This window comes from Hyla sarda, chromosome 5, assembly GCF_029499605.1.
Source record: "Hyla sarda isolate aHylSar1 chromosome 5, aHylSar1.hap1, whole genome shotgun sequence".
Taxonomy (NCBI): Eukaryota; Metazoa; Chordata; class Amphibia; order Anura; family Hylidae; genus Hyla; species Hyla sarda.
The window spans coordinates 50,660,024-50,679,821 of NC_079193.1; positions in this window are offsets into that span (position 1 = coordinate 50,660,024).

Sequence of the window (19,798 nt, forward strand, 5' to 3'; positions counted from 1 at the left end):
TAATTGTTTTTATGGAACTATTTGATCACTTTAAAAAAATTTTCCAATGTACGATGTGATTAAAAAATCTGTATTTTTGGTGTTTGGTATTTTTTTTATGCTTACACCTTTACCGCGCGGTATCATAAACATTTTATTTTGGATGTGTACGCACGCGACAATACCAAATATGTTAATTTTTTATCTTTTTATTTTTTGTAAAATGGGAATATAAGGGGGATGAAATTTTTTTTATTAGGGGAGGGGATTTTATTTAATTTTAGAAACTTTCTTTTTATTTTTAATTTTACACCTTTTAAGTCCCCATAAGGAACATTTATATGCAATCAATAGATTGCATCACTGTATAATGCTATGCCTATGGCATAGCATTACACAGTAAGATCAGCAATCCACTGATACAGCCTGGCTAAGCCAGGCTACATCAATGAATCGGCGATCGGGCAGCAGAAGGCAGTTAAGGGGACCCTCCTCCACCGTTTTGGCTTATGAAACCCCCGCAATCACGTTGTGGGGGTTCCATGAGCTTCACTGAGCCGCCGGCATCTCCTACTTTCACTTAAGATGCCGTGATCAGCATTGATTACGGCGCCTAGAGGGTTAAATAAGCAGTGAGTGTGAGACCACTGATAGTAGCTGACACTCACTGTTCTAAAGGGAGCACAGCTCCTGTGCTTGCTTTAAAGCCGCTTAAGGATTCAGGGCATACAGGTACGCCCTTGGTCCTTAGAGGGGTACTGCGGTGGAATTTTTTTTTTCCTAAAATCAACTGGTGCCAGAAAGTTATACAGATTTGTAAATTACTTCTATTAAAAAATCTTGATCCTTTCAGTACTTATCAGTAGCTGTATAATAGAGAGGAAATGGTATAGTTTATTTTCTGTCTGACCACAGTGCTCTCTGCTGACACCTTTGTCCATGTCAACTGGAACTGTCCGGAGCAGGATAGGTTTGCTATGGGGATTTGCTCCTACACTGGACAGTTCCTGTCATGGACAGAGGTGTCAGCAGAAAGCACTGTGGTCAGACTGAAAAGAAATTTAAAAAGAAAAGAACTTTGTGTGGAGCATACAGAAGATGATAAGTACTGGAAGGATTCAGATTTTTAAATAAAACTAATTTACAAATCTGTTAAACTTTCTGGCACCAGTTAATAATTTTTTTTTTTCCACCGGAGTACCCCTTTAAGTACCAGGACGCAAGGGCAAGGGCGCCCTTCGTCCTTAACAGGTTAATTTTGCTATATACAAAAGCATAATCGAATACACTATCATATACAGCAAAAAAAAAAGTATATGTTGGTGTGCATTTTTTTTTAAAATATGTAAGTCAAGCATGTCAAACTCAAAGGCTAACATGGGCCAAAAAAACAAGGTTTAAGTTTATGTGGGCCGCATAGAAAAAAAAAAATATATATGCCCTCCCTGCACAACACCCCATGTCCCCTTTGCACAACAACACATGCCCCCCTGCACAAGACCCCATGCCCCCTTTGCACAAGACCCCATGCCCCCCTGCACAACACATCATGACCCCTTCACAAGACCCCATGCCCCTTTTGTACAACACTCCATGTCCCTTTTGCACAAGACCACATGCCCCCTTTGCAGAAGACACCATGCCCCCCCTGCACATGACCCTTCCCCCCTACACAAGACTGTGCAGTATAATTCCCCCACATTAGGTGCCATATAGTTCCCCACATTAGGTGCAGTACAGTCCCCCACATTAGGTGCAGTATAGTCCCCCCACATTAGGTTGGCAGTATAGTTCTCCACATTAGGTGCAGTATAGTTCCTCCACATTAGGTGCAGTATAGTTCCCCACATTAGGTGCACTATAGTTCCTCACATTAGGTGCAGTACAGTTCCCCCACATTAGTTGCAGTATAGTTCCACCACATTAGGTGCAGTATAGTTCCCCCACATTAGGTACAGTACAGTTCCCCACATTAGGTTGTCAGTATAGTTCCCCACATTAGGTGCAGTATAGTTCCCCACATTAGGTGCAGTATAGTTCCCCACAATAGGTGCAGTATAGTTCCCCACATTAGGTGCAGTATAGTTCCCCACATTAGGTGCAGTACAGCTCCCCCATATGAGGTGCAGTATAGTTCCCCCACATTAGGTGCAATATAGTTCCCCACATTAGGTGCAGTATAGTCCCCCCACATTAGGTTGGCAGTATAGTTCTCCACATTAGGTGCAGTATAGTTCCCCCACATTAGGTGCAGTATAGTTCCCCACATTAGGTGCACTATAGTTCCTCACATTAGGTGCAGTACAGTTCCCCCACATTAGTTGCAGTATAGTTCCACCACATTAGGTGCAGTATAGTTCCCCCACATTAGGTACAGTACAGTTCCCCACATTAGGTTGGCAGTATAGTTCCCACATTAGGTGCAGTATAGTTCCCCACATTAGGTGCAGTATAGTTCCCCACAATAGGTGCAGTATAGTTCCCCACATTAGGTGCAGTATAGTTCCCCACATTAGGTGCAGTATAGTTCCCCACATTAGGTGCAGTACAGTTCCCCCACATTAGGTGCAGTACAGTTCCCCCATATAAGGTGCAGTATAGTTCCCCCACATTAGGTGCAATATAGTTCCCCACATTAGGTGCAGTATAGTTTCCCACATTAGGTGCAGTACAGTTCCCCCACAGACATACAGCATTCAGACATATACAATGTTTGGATTGAGGCTGAATGCCTGTTTACTGCCCCACTTCAGTGTTCCGACCCCCACTCCTCCGGTCCGGGGTCATGATCTACAGCTATGGCTATGGGCCATAGCAGTAGGTCCCGGGACCAGAGCAGTGGTGGTCAGAACACCGAAGATGATGTGCTGGTGAGTAGGGACTTACCATACCCGCGCATCCTCCTCACTGCTCCGCTCTGCTCTTCTCCTATGGGCGCACGCACGGGACGTCAGTTACGTCCCTGCATGCGCTACCTCCCGTTGGCCCCTGATGAGAGGTAACCGGGGTATCCTTGTGTCCTGAAAAGATTTTTCGGGACACAGGGATGCCGGGCCGCAAAGATATTCATTGTGGGCTTCATGCGCAATGAATGTACACACCCATGATGTATTCAATGGAAAATGGATTCTGCTGCACAGCAAATAGCAGCATCTGTTTTAAAGGGGTACTCCGCTGCTCAGCATTAGGAACAAACCAATGGCTGTCATGCCCCCTCCCATAGACTTCCACAGAGGGGGCGGGGCATGACATCATGAAGTGGCAGGGCTATGACATCACGTGCTTCCGGTGCCGGCTCCAGCATTCGGAACAGTTTGTTCCAAACGCTGAGCAGCGGAGTGCCCCTTTAAACATTTGTTTATACATTTTATCTACAAAAATGTAGTGGACCTTGTAAACCTGTTTTGTAAACCTGACCTGGTTTATTCGCCAAAATGTGTTGCATTGTGCAAAAAATTGTGCGCTAGAATTTGTGCCAGTTTTCATTGAAAACGCTGAAAAAGTGGTGTGGCTGCCGGAAAAAGGGGGCTGGTCACCTAAATGGGGCATGTTCCCGAAATTTACGAAAAATCCCCACATATTTACTAATGTTTAAATGTGGTGGATTTGAGCTCTGCAAAACCTTACGACTCAGAGCAGTAGTAGAAAAAAGCAAAACATAGGGAAACGTAGGGAAACCTTGGTAAACACCATAGAGAAATACTTGTAGGGAATCAAAACCCACAAAGAAAACTACACTGCACTCTAAATAAATCAGGGCCAATGGGGGAGATTTATCAAAACCCGTCCAGAGGAAAAGTTGGTTAGTTGCCAATAGCAACCAATCAGATCGCTTCTTTCACATTTGGAAATGCCTCTGAAAAATGAAAGAAGCGATCTGATTGGTTGCTATGGGCAACTAACCAACTTTTCCTCTGGACAGGTTTTGATAAATTTCCCCCAATGTTTCTTATCCCAAAATCATGGGCCTTAAAGTGGAGTAAGTTTCTTCCCTGAGGCTGTAACATGCTTGACTATTATGGGTAAACTGTCCACTTAATCAAAGATTGCGGCTATCCATCATAAGATAGAAAGGCTGGGCACAGATGTTTGGGTTTTTATAGCTATGTATAACTTTGAGGGCATTTTATTTTATTTTATTTTTTTCTGAAATACATTTTTTGGGGGGTACATTTTTTTTCCTAATTTTATATTATTATTATTATTATTATCATTATTATTGTTATTATTTTTTTATAACAATTTGCCTTTTTCAGCTTCTACCTTCTCCTTAGCAAGTATTCAGTTCATTCAGCTAAGAATAGATTTATTCAGATTTAATAGATTTATGTTAGAAAACTTTGATCTGATCATAATTGAGCTATAATGGTGTAGAAGAAAGATTGGCTGGAGAATGAGCTGTCAATGGGAATTTTACACTAATTAGGAACTGGGGTAATACATATGTCCTGGCTCCTGTAATTTGGGATATATAGTTTTGGTTCAGCTTTGTTCACATGGTGCAGTTTTTTTACATTTTTATTGAGTTTTTTTCCTGCAATTTTGTTAAAATTGTACCACAAATGGCTGTATATCACTGCAAAATAATCCGTTTTTTTCTGTGATTTTGGCAAAATCACTGCAAAATATTGGAAAAAAGGAATGTAAAATATGGAAAAATCATATAAAAAATGTGCACAAGAGCAAACATACTACGTGTGGTACAAGAGTCTAGTACTTTACTGCCACCTAAAGGCTGGTTTCAGATATGGAAAACAAGTTTTATGGCATTTTAACAGCCTTTAATTTTCCTTTTTTCAATTTTGCAGCAAAACATTATTTTGAGGTTTATATGGTTCGTATTTTTTTTTTGTCCCATTGTGGAATCAGAAAGAAGAAGCAGAAGTCCTTCCTTTGTATCACCAATTCTTTTTGAATTCACTCTTTCCTTTGGTTCAACAAAAACATAATAAAAAACTACACAAAAATGTCAGTATTTTTTTCAAAAATAAGGGACGGCGCTTGTAAGAGACTTAACTTATGAGTTTCTTGGCTCACTATTAATGGTGAATTGTTTGTGTAAATCTGTGTTCAAAGAAGTACAAATATAAATATTATTGCAAGTAACAAAGTCATAGACATACAATAACATATGTAGTGTTGAGCGCGAATATTCGAAATGCTCATTTTTACCGCGAATATCAGCAAATATTTAGAATATAGCGATATACAGTGACCCCCCCGACCTACGATGGCCCCGACATTTGATCATTTCAACATACAATGGCCTCTCAGAGCCAGCATCAACATACAATGCTTTTGTATGTCGGGGCCATCGCATAAACGGCTATCCGGCAGCGCAGACTGCTTCAGCTGCCACCGGATAGCCATTTACAGTGCCCCGTGTGGACCACCGACGATCACTTACCTGTCCTCGGGGCTCTGGCGAGTCCTCTTCGGGATCCCCTGCATCGTCGGCGCTCTCCATTGACATCATCACGTCGCTGCGCACGCCGTCCCGTCATCCAATAAGAGTGGCGTGCGTAGCGAGGTGATGGCGGCGACGTGAGAGCGAGGATGCCGGGGAAGCAGAGGCCTTGCCGGAGCGTCGGGGACAGCGATGGAAGGCGACATCCAGGGCAGCGGTGACGGTCCGGAGCGGCGGGGACACGTGAGTATAGCCTCCATTACTAGTGGTCTTCAACCTGCGGACCTCCAGATGTTGCAAAACTACAACTCCCAGCATGCCCGGACAGCCGTTGGCTGTCCGGGCATGCTGGGTGTTGTAGTTTTGCAACATCTGGAGGTCCGCAGGTTGTAGACCACTGTCCTATACTTTACATTGCACGGATCCCCCAACATACGATGGTTTCAACAAACAATGGTCCATATGGAACGGATTACCATCGTATGTTGAGGGACCACTGTATATTCGTAATGATGAATATTTTTATGAAGTTTTTTATGCAAATTTATGCGAAAATTTATGCAAATATTTATGCTGATATTTATGCGAATATCGGCACTTCCAGACTGGACACTGATCCCTCCCTTCTTTTAGGTAAAATATATAATTGCACATGCGCATTGTGCACATGTCATTACGAATTTTCGCATGGAAAAAAGAAGACAACGAACATAGCGAATATGCGAATTTCGAGAACATAGGATGAATATTCGTCCATATATATTCGCAAAATATTGCAAATTCAAATATGGCCCCTGCCGCTCATCACTAAATATTTGCCGCTAGTGTACAAATCGACAGCATCCACCCAAGGGGTAAGCAACAACTTGCACATCTCAGTGGGGCAAACACATGCAAGGTATGAATAGACAAACGTCAAAATAAAACAAACAATAAACAGAAGCAATAAAGTTAAACGGAGGTCACAAGACCACTCTAAAGTGGAGTCACAAAATGCCACATAATGGGCTTAAAGGGGTATTCCAGGAAAAAACTTTTTTTATATATCAACTGGCTCCAGAAAGTTGAACAGATTTGTAAATTATTAAAATGTGGGTTTGGAGAGGCTCTTGTCAATCAAATAACCATACGACCTGGGCTACCCAATTGTATCACCTATACCTAAGGTGATGAAATAGTAAAATGTTTAAAGAAGGTAAATTGGGGCTCAAGGTCTTGAACAAATGGCCATAGAATATAGTTTGATAAAAAACAGTTTATTGTGCATATAAAAGAACTAGTGGAGATAGGTGTACCACAGGGCCCTTGTGATAACACCACTCCAACAAGTAAAACAATAATACGTAAAAATATAAAAATATAAAAATGTGACCACTGTAGGAAGGTATATAAATTCCTCTAATTGATGCGCTCGTTTTTTTCAATTAGCGCAAAACTATAAAATAGCAACTTGATGGCTGTAACCCGTAGCAACCATATGTGAGACTGTCAGCCGGCAATAGTAATTATTAATAAGTTCCTTCAGTCCTTAATCTACGATAGATATGAGGAAATGGATATATAAAATATGGATATAGAAAATGCTGGCCAGCATAAATATTTCGTTTTAACACGTAATTTAAGTTCGAGTCAATTTGTGACAAGTTGTACAGATTTAACCTGCTGCAGCAAATAAAGTCTATGATGTTTGTCAATTATGCAAGAGATACTGGCAGTTATGCCAGGTAATTTTGTATCTCACCACTCCCGGGTATGTTCGGTTGCGATCACCTCTGCGATCCCTTCTATGATGCAGTCCTCGCAGTGTATTGTATACGCATCAGTGGCGGTGGATGCCGGGTCGCGGACCTGCAGCGCCTGCAAGTGGCGTCAAAAACAGCGGTCTCACAGCTCCTACGTCTGGACAGCAGAAGGTGGCGGTGATCGCCAGATGGTGAATCCCCAGATGGTGAATCCGCAGCACCGCCGACAGCAGGTAAGTGGCAATGCTGGTAGCGTCCTCGTGGCAGCGAGGCGCGCGTGGAGATAATGGTTTGATTGACAGGTATCTCCGCTACTCTCTGGTTGCTTTGGAGATGGAATGTAGCTATATCAATTCCATATAGGAATGGTCTCAGTGGTCACAGGGGGACGCTGGACGCGTTTCAGGACTGTCTCAGTCCTTTCTTCAGCAGCTATGTATGTAGCTATACATAGCTGCTGAAGAAAGGACTGAGACAGTCCTGAAACGCGTCCAGCGTCCCCCTGTGACCACTGAGACCATTCCTATATGGAATTGATATAGCTATATCAAACTATATTCTATGGCCATTTGTTCAAGACCTTGAGCCCCAATTTACCTTCTTTATAGATTTGTAAATTACTTCTATTAAAAAATCTTAATCCTTTCAGTACTTATGAGCTTCTGAAGTTAAGGTTGTTCTTTTCTGTCTAAGTGCTTTCTGATGACACGTGTCTCGGGAACCGCCCAGTTTAGTAGAGGTTTGCTATGGGGATTTGCTTCTAAACTAGGCTTTTCCCGAGACAGGTGTCATCAGAGAGGATTTAGACAGAAAAGAACCACCTTAACTTCAGAAGCTCATAAGTACTGAAAGGATTAAAAAAATTTAATAGAAGTAATTTACAAATCTGTTTAACTTTCTGGAGCCAGTTGATATATAAAAAAAAGTTTTTTCCTGGATAACTCCTTTAACCCCTTAACGACGCAGGACGTATATTTACGTCCTGCGCCGGCTTCCGCGATATGAAGCGGGATCGCGCTGCGATCCCCCATCATATCGCGTCGGTCCTGAGGCTCATCAATGGCCAGGACCCGTGGCTAATACAACACATCGCCGATTGCGGCGATGTGCGGTATTAACCCTTTAGAAGCGGCGGTCAAAGTTGAAAGTGAAAGTGAAAGTGACCCGGCTGCTCAGTCGGGCTGTTCGGGACTGCCGCGGTGAAATCGCGGCGTCCCAAACAGCTGACTGGACACCGGGAGGGCCCTTACCTGCCTCCTTGGTTTCCGATCGGCGAATGACTGCTCCGTGCCTGAGATCCAGGCAGGAGCAGTCAAGCGCCGATAGCACTGATCACAGGCGTGTTAATACACGCCAGTGATCAGCATAGGAGATCAGTGTGTGCAGTGTTATAGGTCCCTATGGGACCTATAACACTGCAAAAAAAATGTAAAAAAAAAGTGTTAATAAAGGTCATTTAACCCCTTCCCTAATAAAAGTTTGAATCACCCCCCTTTTCCCATAAAAAAATAAAACAGTGTAAAAAAATTAATAAATAAACATATGTGGGATCGCCGCGTGCGTAAATGTCCGAACTATAAAAATATATCATTAATTAAACTTCACGGTCAATGGCGTACGCGCAAAAAAATTCCAAAGTCCAAAAAAGCGTATTTTGGTCACTTTTTATACCATTAAAAAATGAATAAAAAGTGATCAAAAAGTCCGATCAAAACAGAAATCATACTGATAAAAACTTCAGATCACAGCGCAAAAAAATAGCCCTCATACCGCCCTGTATGTGGAAAAATAAAAAAGTTATAGGGGTCAGAAGATAACATTTTTAAACGTATAAATTTTCCTGCATGTAGTTATGATTTTTTCCAGATGTGCGACAAAATCAAACCTATATAAGTAGGGTATCATTTTAACCGTATGGACCTACAGAATAATGATAAGGTGTAATTTTTACCGAAATATGCACTGTGTAGAAACGGAAGCCCCCAAAATTTACAAAATGGCGTTTTTTTTTTCGATTTTGTCGCACAATGATTTTTTTTCCGTTTCGCCGTGCATTTTGGTGTAAAATGACTAATGTCACTGCAAAGTAGAATTGGCGACGCAAAAAATAAGCCATAATATGGATTTTTAGGTGGAAAATTGAAAGGGTTATGATTTTTAAAAGATAAGGAGGAAAAAACGAAAGTGCAAAAACGGAAAAACCCTGAGTCCTTAAGGGGTTAAGACAGAGTCAACCAGGGGTTAATGATGGATTGGTAGATAAAAAGAAGGGTGCTTATAAAGATCAAAGTTGCTTCGGAAGCTTCTGCATTGTGTGTCATTTGGTTTTGCCGAACTCCAAATAATATTTCAGAGAATTCATATGAAATTAGTGGAATGTAGCTTTATCCAGATTCTGTGAATACTTGATGACTGCACAATTCCTGATCTGAACAGATTCCTACATTTAATGAAGACTCCTTTCACCTTTAACACCTTAAATCTTGATCTGAGGTGCGTGCGCGGAATATATAAAGAATATGAGGCTGCTTCTCCTGACCTTCTTACCAGCTAAAAGCATAAACAGTCTATCTAATAAGCAAAGCAAGTTCTCCGTTTCTCGAAGGCTCTTCGTCTGAAGCCGTAATGATGTCTCGCGCTTTGGAGAAACTAATTTTGCTTAATTTGTCAACACGATTAATCAGTAAAAAGAAAAAAAAAAAGAAAAATAAGAAAAAAAAAAATACGAATCATTTGCCGAGGCTAAATGAAAATGTTTATTTTGCCAATTGTTGGAAGTCACATAAATCACATGCATGGAATCATTTTACCTTCTGCAATTTAGGATTTTTAGCATTAACTAGTAATAATTTTTAATAGAAATTAATGTAGCAACTCAAGGCAGTTTAGAAGTTAGTGGAGCTCATTGTAATAAACACAGAGTTTCTCATTAAAAGAATTAGATTTAATTGTCTTTGAATGTCACTGAAGCCGTGATATTTTCATAGTGTTTGCTTTTATGTCATCTAATCCAAGCTAATTCCCATATTAACTATGTCTGATATTAAAAGGAGGCACATTACTATGGAAATGCCATCAGTGTCACAAACTAGGACTGTGCACAATCTTTCTTTGTTACTAGTTAAGTTCAATGTTAATATAATCTTAGTATATTTAAATGTTAGCACATATATTTATAATATATATATGTAAATATCTTATACAGTGCAGGACAAAAAGGGCTCTGTGCAGGCTCCTGGCTTGTCAATCATCCTGCTGTGTGAGCCGGGGGCATGTCACAGAGCCTCACTGCACATAGCCCTGTTTGTACTTAGTGTACAGAGCCCTGCTTGTCCTCAGTGTACAGTCCTGCTTGTCCTCAGTGTACAGAGCCCTGCTTGTCCTCAGTGTACAGAGACCTGCTTGTCCTCAGTGTACAGAGCCCTGCTTGTCCTCAGTGTACAGAGCCCTGCTTCTCCTCAGTGCACAGAGCCCTGCTTGTCCTCAGTGCACAAAGCCCTGCTTGTCCTCACTGTACAGAGCCCTGCTTATCCTCAGTGTACAGAGCCCTGCTTGTCCTCAGTGTACAGAGCCCTGCTTGTCTTCAGTACGGTGTCCATTTTAGGACATCGTCAGTCGTCAGCTGTATCTCCGTCAGTTGTCAGGAAAAACAGCATCCCGCCTCCTCCCTCAGAAACATACAGTTATGTACTCAGCTTTTCCAGGTTCCTGCAAATCTTACACTCAAGTACCCAGCTTTTCCAGATTCCTGCTAATCTTACACTCATGTACCCAGCTTTTTCAGATTCCTGCAAATCTTACACTCATGTACCCAGCTTTACCAGATTCCTGGAAATCTTACACTCATGTACCCAGCTTTTCCAGATTCCTGCAAATCAGGAAAATCTGAGTACATGAGAGTGTAGGTTTGTTTTGCAGGAATCGGGAAAAGCTGGGTACATGAGAGCTTAGGGTTTGTGAAGAAGTGTGTCCAGGCCGTCCAGGGATTACCCTCCCATCAACCAATGACAGTGTCTGTGCTGGCAGCCAATCACAGTGTCTGTGCTAGCAGCTCTGTCGAAGCTCTGCTGACTCAGCACTTTCATTTTCGTCTGAGGCATGACAGAGTTTAGGATGACACCTGATGGAGGAGGGATGAGGCGGGATGCCGTTTTGGCTGAAGGAGGAGGGAGGTACAGATGATGACTCAGGATGTCCTAAAATGGACACCGTACCTCAGTGCACAGATGATGCATCATCCTCTGCAAATACATTCGCTATGTAGAGGTAGATACCAGCTGTGCACAGGATCTGTTTACCCATTAAGAAGTTATATACCGGACCATATAGAGGTAGATATCAGCTATACACAGAATCTGTATACTATATAAGTGATTAAAGGTACATTCACACGTGCTTATTTTCTGCAGCAGATCTGCTGCAGATTTGCTGTAGGAGATTTTGCTACCCATTGTCAATGATCAGCAACATTTACTGAAGCAAATCTGTAGTAGATCTGTAGCAGAAAATAAGCACGTGTGAATGTACCCTTAAAGTTACATGTAGGGACTCAAAAGTGAGGTATTTTCTGATTGGCGGTGTCCTCTTGTCTTTTCCTCTCCATCCGTATCAGACCTACATGTTGACTTCATCCACTCTGCATTTTTCCAGGGCCCTTCTCTGTACAATCTATGGGCCCCCAAAATATACAAATGCCCCGCTTAGTGTCTTGTTTAGTTAAAGTTTGGTTAGGTGGCCAGGTATGCAGGTACGTAGACAGTTTTGGAGGTAAGTAGTTAGGTAGTCAGGTATGTAGCTAGGTATTTAGCTACAAGTCCCAAGGAAAGCAGCACTCCTTAAACGTGTGCCCAGGTGCAAGCTTCAGAGTCCAGGTCATATCTCTTCAGTAGCAAGTAAAACAAAACAGCAGCACTCCTTCTATGTTTCAGCTTTCTCACTCATAATCGTGGAGGTATGGTTATTCTGGAAAACATTGGGAAGAGTTGAGCCCAAGGACATCCTACTAACCAGAAAACTAAACGTAACTCACTGGAAATAATAACGTTTCCAGTCTCTGTAAGTGGGAGTTCATCAGGTGACTAGCGGGTCATGTGACTGCACCCGAAGGCGAATGCGAAAAGACAAATTTAATCCAGCATGGAACTCCTTACTTAGTGCAAACCCAACAGTGCTACTAGCGCACTCTAGTGTTGAAGTAAGGTATATGATGAATACTACCTCCTCCTAAACTGGTGAAGACATACGAATAACAGCAGTACAGGCACAGAAATCTATCTATACATACCTGAGGCCTCCCTGTTCCAAGACTGGATACAGGGGGTCGCTCAGCACAGACTCACCAGAGATGACCACTCATAGAAATGACAAACTCAGGACGGCCAAGTGCCTAATTGGGAACGGACCCATAATGGCCCTGCGACAGCAGTGCCTAATCACACACACACACATATGCACACCTATTTGCAGTAGGTTTCAAATTATTAATTAAATGTGCAAGGCTGGTCTATCTACGCCAGATACCTTAATGAGTCTCAATCCTCACCACACTAGCAAGAGGGAATTATATAAAGGCTAGTTTGGTAGCCAGGTATGTAGGTAGACAAATAGCCAGACCCGGGGCTATAGCCCTGTTAGCCTCCCTTCTAGCACTGGCACTGCCTTAAACCCTCAGGCTTATTCCCCTACACTGTAAGCACTTTAGACATTCAGAGATTAGTTGCTGACTGGTTCACCCACCTTTATGTAACCTCCCCCATTTATGAAACATGGCACTCTCTGCCTTTTGTCTTCTTTATCCCTCTTAATTATAAGCTCTTGTGATCAGGGCCCTTACTCCTGTTTAAATGTTTAGTGTGTAATGTTGTAATGTTTAATACTTGTTTTTCACTGTACAGTATTTTCAAAATAAATGTAAAGTGCTGCAGAATCAGTTGGTGCTACATCAAGAAATAATATTATTATTATATAATAATAATAATAATAATAATAAATATTACTATGTGGCTCATTTGTGGCTTTTTCCAACCAAGCTAAGATGGTTGACAAGGCTTTCCCCCTTTACATATAAGGAGAGAACTGCCTGTTAAGCAGACAAGGCTTTGAGATGACACTTTTTCTAAGCCTGGTACTTTATAAACTATGTATTTTCTGAAACTCCACAGCATTTCAGAGTGAACCATAGGTCATAGTTATCAGGGAGCCTCTTGTACATTATTTCAGGCTGCCCATGGCTTAAACTGCATGAATCTGCTGACAGGTTCCCTCCTAGGATAACTATAATAATTAATTATCTTTTTTTTTTTTAGTCTTTAAATCCTAGGAAAACAAAATACTAGAGCACAAGCTATTAAAAACTGCTGTCATTTATAACAGACAAAAATATATTATATTTTATTTAAAAAAATATAATATTTTAAATGTCATGAAGATCCAATTTGAAAATTTACAACTCAGCAATTTGCAGACTCCAAACTGCTGTGCGTTTTACTCTGTAATTTATAGAACTTTCAAACAACTTCTCCTTTTTTTCTTACACTCCAAAGATCTGCAATCCAGCAATAAATAAATCCCGTCGTGTTCCATTGGAGCTGTCACTGTAATGAAGAAATGATGAAAGATATAAATCAAAGCTTTTTGTTCTTTCTGCCAGTTAATATCTTTATTCAGGTCTTATGTTTATGAAGTAGAATGTGCAGCTCTCATAGATCTTCCAGTGCAGTAATACCTTAAACTGAGCACTTGATACCTTCTCTCAGTTCATTATCTTTTATCTCCTTTATATCAGATCGTAAGAAGAAATACAGGCCATTGTAGGAATATGGGAGAAGCAAACAATTTATGAATCTCTATTGAATTTTTTGGTTCCTAAAGGTCACAAATGTTAAAGGAAGCAGTCATTATTGTTGTAGAAATCTCAAAATGTTTGTGTTTATTTATGCATTTAACCCCTTAACAACAATGGACATGAACATACGTCCTGGTGCCCTGGTATTTAACACACCTGAACATACATTTACATCTTAAAGGGGTACTCCGCACCCCTAGATATCTTATCCCCTATCCAAAGGATAGGGGATAAGATGTCAGATCGCCGGGGTCCCGCTGCTGGGGACCCCCGGGATCTCGGCTGCTGCACCCACCTGTACAGTTTCCACCTCACACCGGCAACGCTGGAGGCTTCGGATCCCGACCACAATGGCGGACGAGCGTGACGTCACGACCCGCCCCGTGTGACGTCACACCTCGCCCCCTCAATGCAAGTCTATGGGAGGTCCATCACTTCCCCTCCCATAGACTTGCATTGAGGAGGCGGGGCGTGACGTCACGCTCGTCCGCCATTGTGGTCGGGATCCGAAGCCTTCAGCGTTGCCGGTGTGAGGTGGAAGCCGTACAGGTGGGTGCTGCTACCGAGATCCTGGGGGTCCCCAGCAGCGGGACCCCGGCGATCTGACATCTTATCCTCTATCCTTTGGATAGGGGATAAGATGTCTAGGGGTGCAGAGTACCCCTTTAAGCTGCCTACCGAGTGCAGGAGCTGTGTTCACTTCACAGAAGGCAGTTTCTGGCTGCTATCGGCGATCACACTGATGCCTGTCATTAACCCTTCAGATGCCATATTCAATACTGATAATAGCATCTAAAGCAGCTGCATTGCTTGTGTTCACTAATCGGATCACCTACAACACGATTTTGGCTGTAGCTTTGCTTACCTGCCCCGTGCTGCTCCGGAGATCTTCTTGTGCAGACAGCAGACTATACCAGAGGCAGACTATAAAAGTAAACCGTCAATATCACTGATCAGTGTTATATCATTGCATAGCACTGAACAGTAATATCAGTCCAAAGATTGTTATAAATCGTCCCCTATGAGGACTTAGAATATGTAAAATAATCATTGCTTTTTAAATATATTTGGCAAGGGAAAAAAACAAGGGTGTCCTCCAAAATATTATGTTCACCCATTAAATTAGGGGGAATGGGGTTCCCAAATCTCCTGGCTTACTATAGAGCTACTCATTTGATTCAGGTTAAACAGTGTTAAACCCAAGAATCAGAACCTCAATGGATAGCTATGGAGAAATCTTTACTAGGGGTTACTTCTTTACGCCAGGTACTTTTGAAATTAGCTTTGACTAAATCCTCCTATGTCATGTACTGGCCCACCATTCAAGCAAGTTTGTCTATTTGGGAGCACACTCTATCTGTGGGTCTTATTAATCCAATATCTTATCTATCCATTTCTTTGCTTGATTTAAAATCTTTACCACCAACTGTTGATTTTTCAACATGGATAACAGCAGGTGTTACTTAACTTACTCCTATATTTTGAAGAGATTAGGACCAAATACCCTATTCCCTCATGTGACTTTTTCAAATATTTACAATTGAGGCACCTTTTAACATCTGTGCCCTGGCCAACACCTTCGTTGTCTCCAGGATATACACAATTTTTTGATCAAGTTAAAGGGATAAAAACATATGCCCATTTGATGGAAATAGGAGATCAAATACAAAAAATCTTTAAAGATAAATGGCAAAAAGACCTGGGCATACAAATTCTAGAAGATCAATGGTCAGCGCTATTTAGCCTCCCATTTCGATTATCTAGATTCACTAACCATTGGGAATCCTCGCGCAAACTAATGTACAGATGGTACCAAACTCCATATTTAATATCACATATTTATCCACAGTCATCCCCACTATGTTGGAGGTGTGGTTTATGGTACTTTCTTTCATGTATGATGGGGTTGCACTTCCATTAAACCATTCTGGAGGAAAATTCATGATTTCTTGCATACCACCCTCTCACTTGATTTCCCATGGGGACCTGGTCTGGCATTATTATCTCTGGAAATTGATAAAATCCCAATATCTAGTAGGGTTATTATCTTTCATGTTTTAACCAAATCGCATCCAAATAGTGGCATTATGGAAGTCCAAAGCTATTCCTGATTCCTCCATGGTTATATCAAAAACTCACCACTCTTACATAATGGAAGGTTTAATTGCCAGGCGAGAGGGTACTAGTTATGAGAAGGCATGGCTGAAATGGAAATATTAGATATTATGTTAATTTCTATATATATGGAACAGTATATCTACTCATTTATTAACTAGAATTGGTTAATTCTTGGCTAACTGTTATTTAGCTATTTACTATTTAGCGGTTTCCCTTATTCTTTTTTCAATTTTTAACTTTCCCTTCCCTTTTCCCTCCTTCTTTTCTTTTCTTCTTCTCTTTTCTTTTTCAGTACTGCTCTGAAATGCATAGCATTACAGGTTATTATTGTTTATATATACTCTGCAAAATCAATGAAAATTTCATAAAAAAAAAAAAAAAAAAATCTTAAAAAAGTTGTTTTTACAAAAAAAGGGGGAAAAATAATTATTAAACAAATTTGGTATCGCCGTGTGCGTAAAATTCTAAATTATTAACATATTATATTAAAAATCCTTACAGTGAACAGTGTAAATGTTAAAATTTGCTGATTTTTGGTCACATCACAGCCCAGAAAAATGGAACAAAAATTGAGGGCCCTCTTCCAGCCTGTAAACGAAAAACTAAGAAAGTTTAAGGTTACAATAAGGCAGCTTTAAAAATACTTATTTTCTTTTAAAAAAAGTAGTACAATAATAGAAAAGCATGTAAAAATGGGTAGCATTTCAATTGTATTGACCCACAGAATAAAGAAAACGTCATTTTTACTGTAAAGTGCACTGGGTAAAAACAAACAGTTGCTAAATTGCAGTTTTCTTTTCAATATTCGCCTACAAATATTTTTTGGGGTATTTGTGCCATATATTTTATGGTAAAATGAAAGGTGTCTCTACCAAGTACAATTGGTCCGGCCGCTGAGATGCATGGAATACTGTGCCCCCGAGTTCGGACATCTTATTCCCTTTTCTTTGGATAGGGGAGAAGATGTTTAAGGGTGGAGTACCCCTTTAAGGTAAATGCATCTGTTGTAGATAATGCAGACAAATTGTCAACCATCTGTAGGTACAGAATTCTTTGCATGAAATTGTTCTCCAAAAACACTACCCATACACAAGAGGGGATTTGTAATGTCAGAGCAATGGTATTTCATTTCTATTATGTGCACATAATAAACTAAGGGAATCATCATATTCATGCCATAATTTCCCTTTCATTGCAGTAAAAGTGACATTGGAGGACAAAGATGTATGATTTGCTATTATATCCATCCAAGAAGGGGGGATGTAATATCTGAATTGCAGTTAAAATTGAAAATTCATAGAAATGTATTTGCCAAGATGAAGTTATGGATACTTTACAAGGGAATGCATAATACATTTAATCACTTTGCCTGAAGCACTACAGCCCATACAGATGATTATACCCCGCTTGATCTAATACACAAACAAGCCTCAAGTTAATGTTACAAAGAAGTGTTAAATAGCTGTGGTGTCGGGGTGCGAGGTGCAGGGTAGATTCTGGGCAGATTTTATAGTCCAAGGGACAGATGGTATTAACCCCTTGTTGTCGTGATGCCAGGGCATGGTTTAGCCTTAACTACCTGAAGGTAATACCGCTGATCCTGGGTTATTCAGGGGCAATGAAGACACCAATGCCAGATTAAGGATAGCTGCAGATTTACTGAGGCAAGACAGGTGATCTAGTCTTTGCAGTAAAGCCAAATATCCCAGGGAAGTGACCGGTGACACAGGGGGACCTTGCAGGCTTGCTGGGACTTGCAGTAGTTAGACTGACTTTAGTGCAGGCCACGGTGACTACAGATGGACTTGACTTGACAGAGATGGTGACTGACAATAAGATGACTTGACTTACTGATGACCGACTTGTGGCTGCAGGACTTTAGGCTTGAGGCCTCCAATGCTCTCGACACAGACACTGAGACGACTGCATTGGAACTCAGCATACAGCAGAAGAGCAATGTGCTAAGAGAGAGATTGCAGCCCCTCCCCTGGTTATATAGGGGGGCTGTGCAAGGAGCCCACAGGTCACTTGGGTGGTCACCTGGTCACTGGAGCTCTCTGGGTAACAATCATGTGGGACAAACATTAAAGCAACACTACCTTATAATGTACAACTTATATATACAATGGGGTTTGCTGCAGGAGAGCCCTGACAGGACAGAATGACAGTACAGGGCCACATCCCGCACTGGGACATCACATAGGTATGATAAAACTCAACAATCGTGCTGCCAGAAATATTTGTGTTATTTTATGTATTTTCTGGCACAATCTTTGGAACCATGAGCTCTTCAAGGAATCTAAGTGCTGAACATATCTTTGTAGGACTAATAAGGAAATATTTGATAGAATTAAATTTATAGTTCTAGGAAAAGCAATATCGAGTTATGTCTATTGGCCAATGTGGGTGTCGTGGTTTGCCAGATGACTTATCGATGGGATGCCAGGTGTCGGACCGCCACCAATCAGATATTGATGGTTATCTTCAGAATAGGCAAACAAAAAGTTCCAGAAAATCTTTTGCAGCTTTACATACTATACTGTGCTGTAGTAGCAAATTATACAGCGTATTCTGTTAGTGCACAGTACAATACATAATAACTCGTCTATCCAAGCACATAAGCAGATGAATATAAGTATTCATGTGTTTACTCACTTAGTGCACATGGCCACGCCCCCTCGTGATGTCACACCACCCCTCCCCATTGATGTTTATGGGAAGAGGCGTGGCAAATCTAAGTAAAAGCGGTGAAGTGCAGAACATTCCGCTGATCCCCTGTGGTGCAGTTACAGGCAGGAAATATTGTAAAGCTTTAGGCAACATTACAATTATGTTAAATAGGAAAGTCACTTATTCTAGAAAAGTTCCCATTTGGTTTGATATATTGCCTATAATTGAGTTTTCAGGTGAATTCCTAATAACTATGTTACTAAAACAAATATATGTAAATGTAGATGGAAGAGATTAAACAACTCCACAGGAATCCAGCAGCCGCACAATAGAATATTATATTGATGGAGATATGGAATAGTAATTATTGCTGTAAACAGAGCCGCCCTGGAGAATGTCTTTCATAAATATTATTTGATTATTTGTGGTGGATAATTTACATATTAGAGCCAATGGAAGAAAAATACCTCCAATATGTGATAAGCCTATCAAGCTGTATTTATGGGAGGAGTGTTGTATATTTAACGCACACCCCCCCCCCCCCATCACACAGGTGCGTGCGTTGCGTTTAACGGTGTTTTCAGTTTACTGTGCACCGCTGTCAGATCATACGTTTCCTCTGAAGAGTGTGTGGAGATCGGTGGCAGAGGTTTTCAGGTCATAATCTGGTCTATGGTTGGTAAGTGCCGGTATCCGGCGATGCGATCTTTCATTTTCATATGTTCACATATGCGGTTTTATGTCATGGTGGGCCGGGGTGGGGGTCTGCAGTGCTGCCGACGAGTACAGCGCTGGTACCGGGGTGTCGTTGGGGCTTGGTTGGGGTCATGTCTCACTCATGTGGGCATTTTAGACGATTGCCGAAACTTACTGGTGGCAGCAGCTTCTGTGGGGTCCCAGAGATCTAGGGCTGCGGGTACCAGCAAAGCTTCCCTTGCTACTGCACGGCCGACTGCAGTGCACCGACGCCGTCGCTAGGTGGCGCTGCATGCGCACGTGTAATGCTGGTCACTTGGTTTGTTACATAAAGTTTGTTTA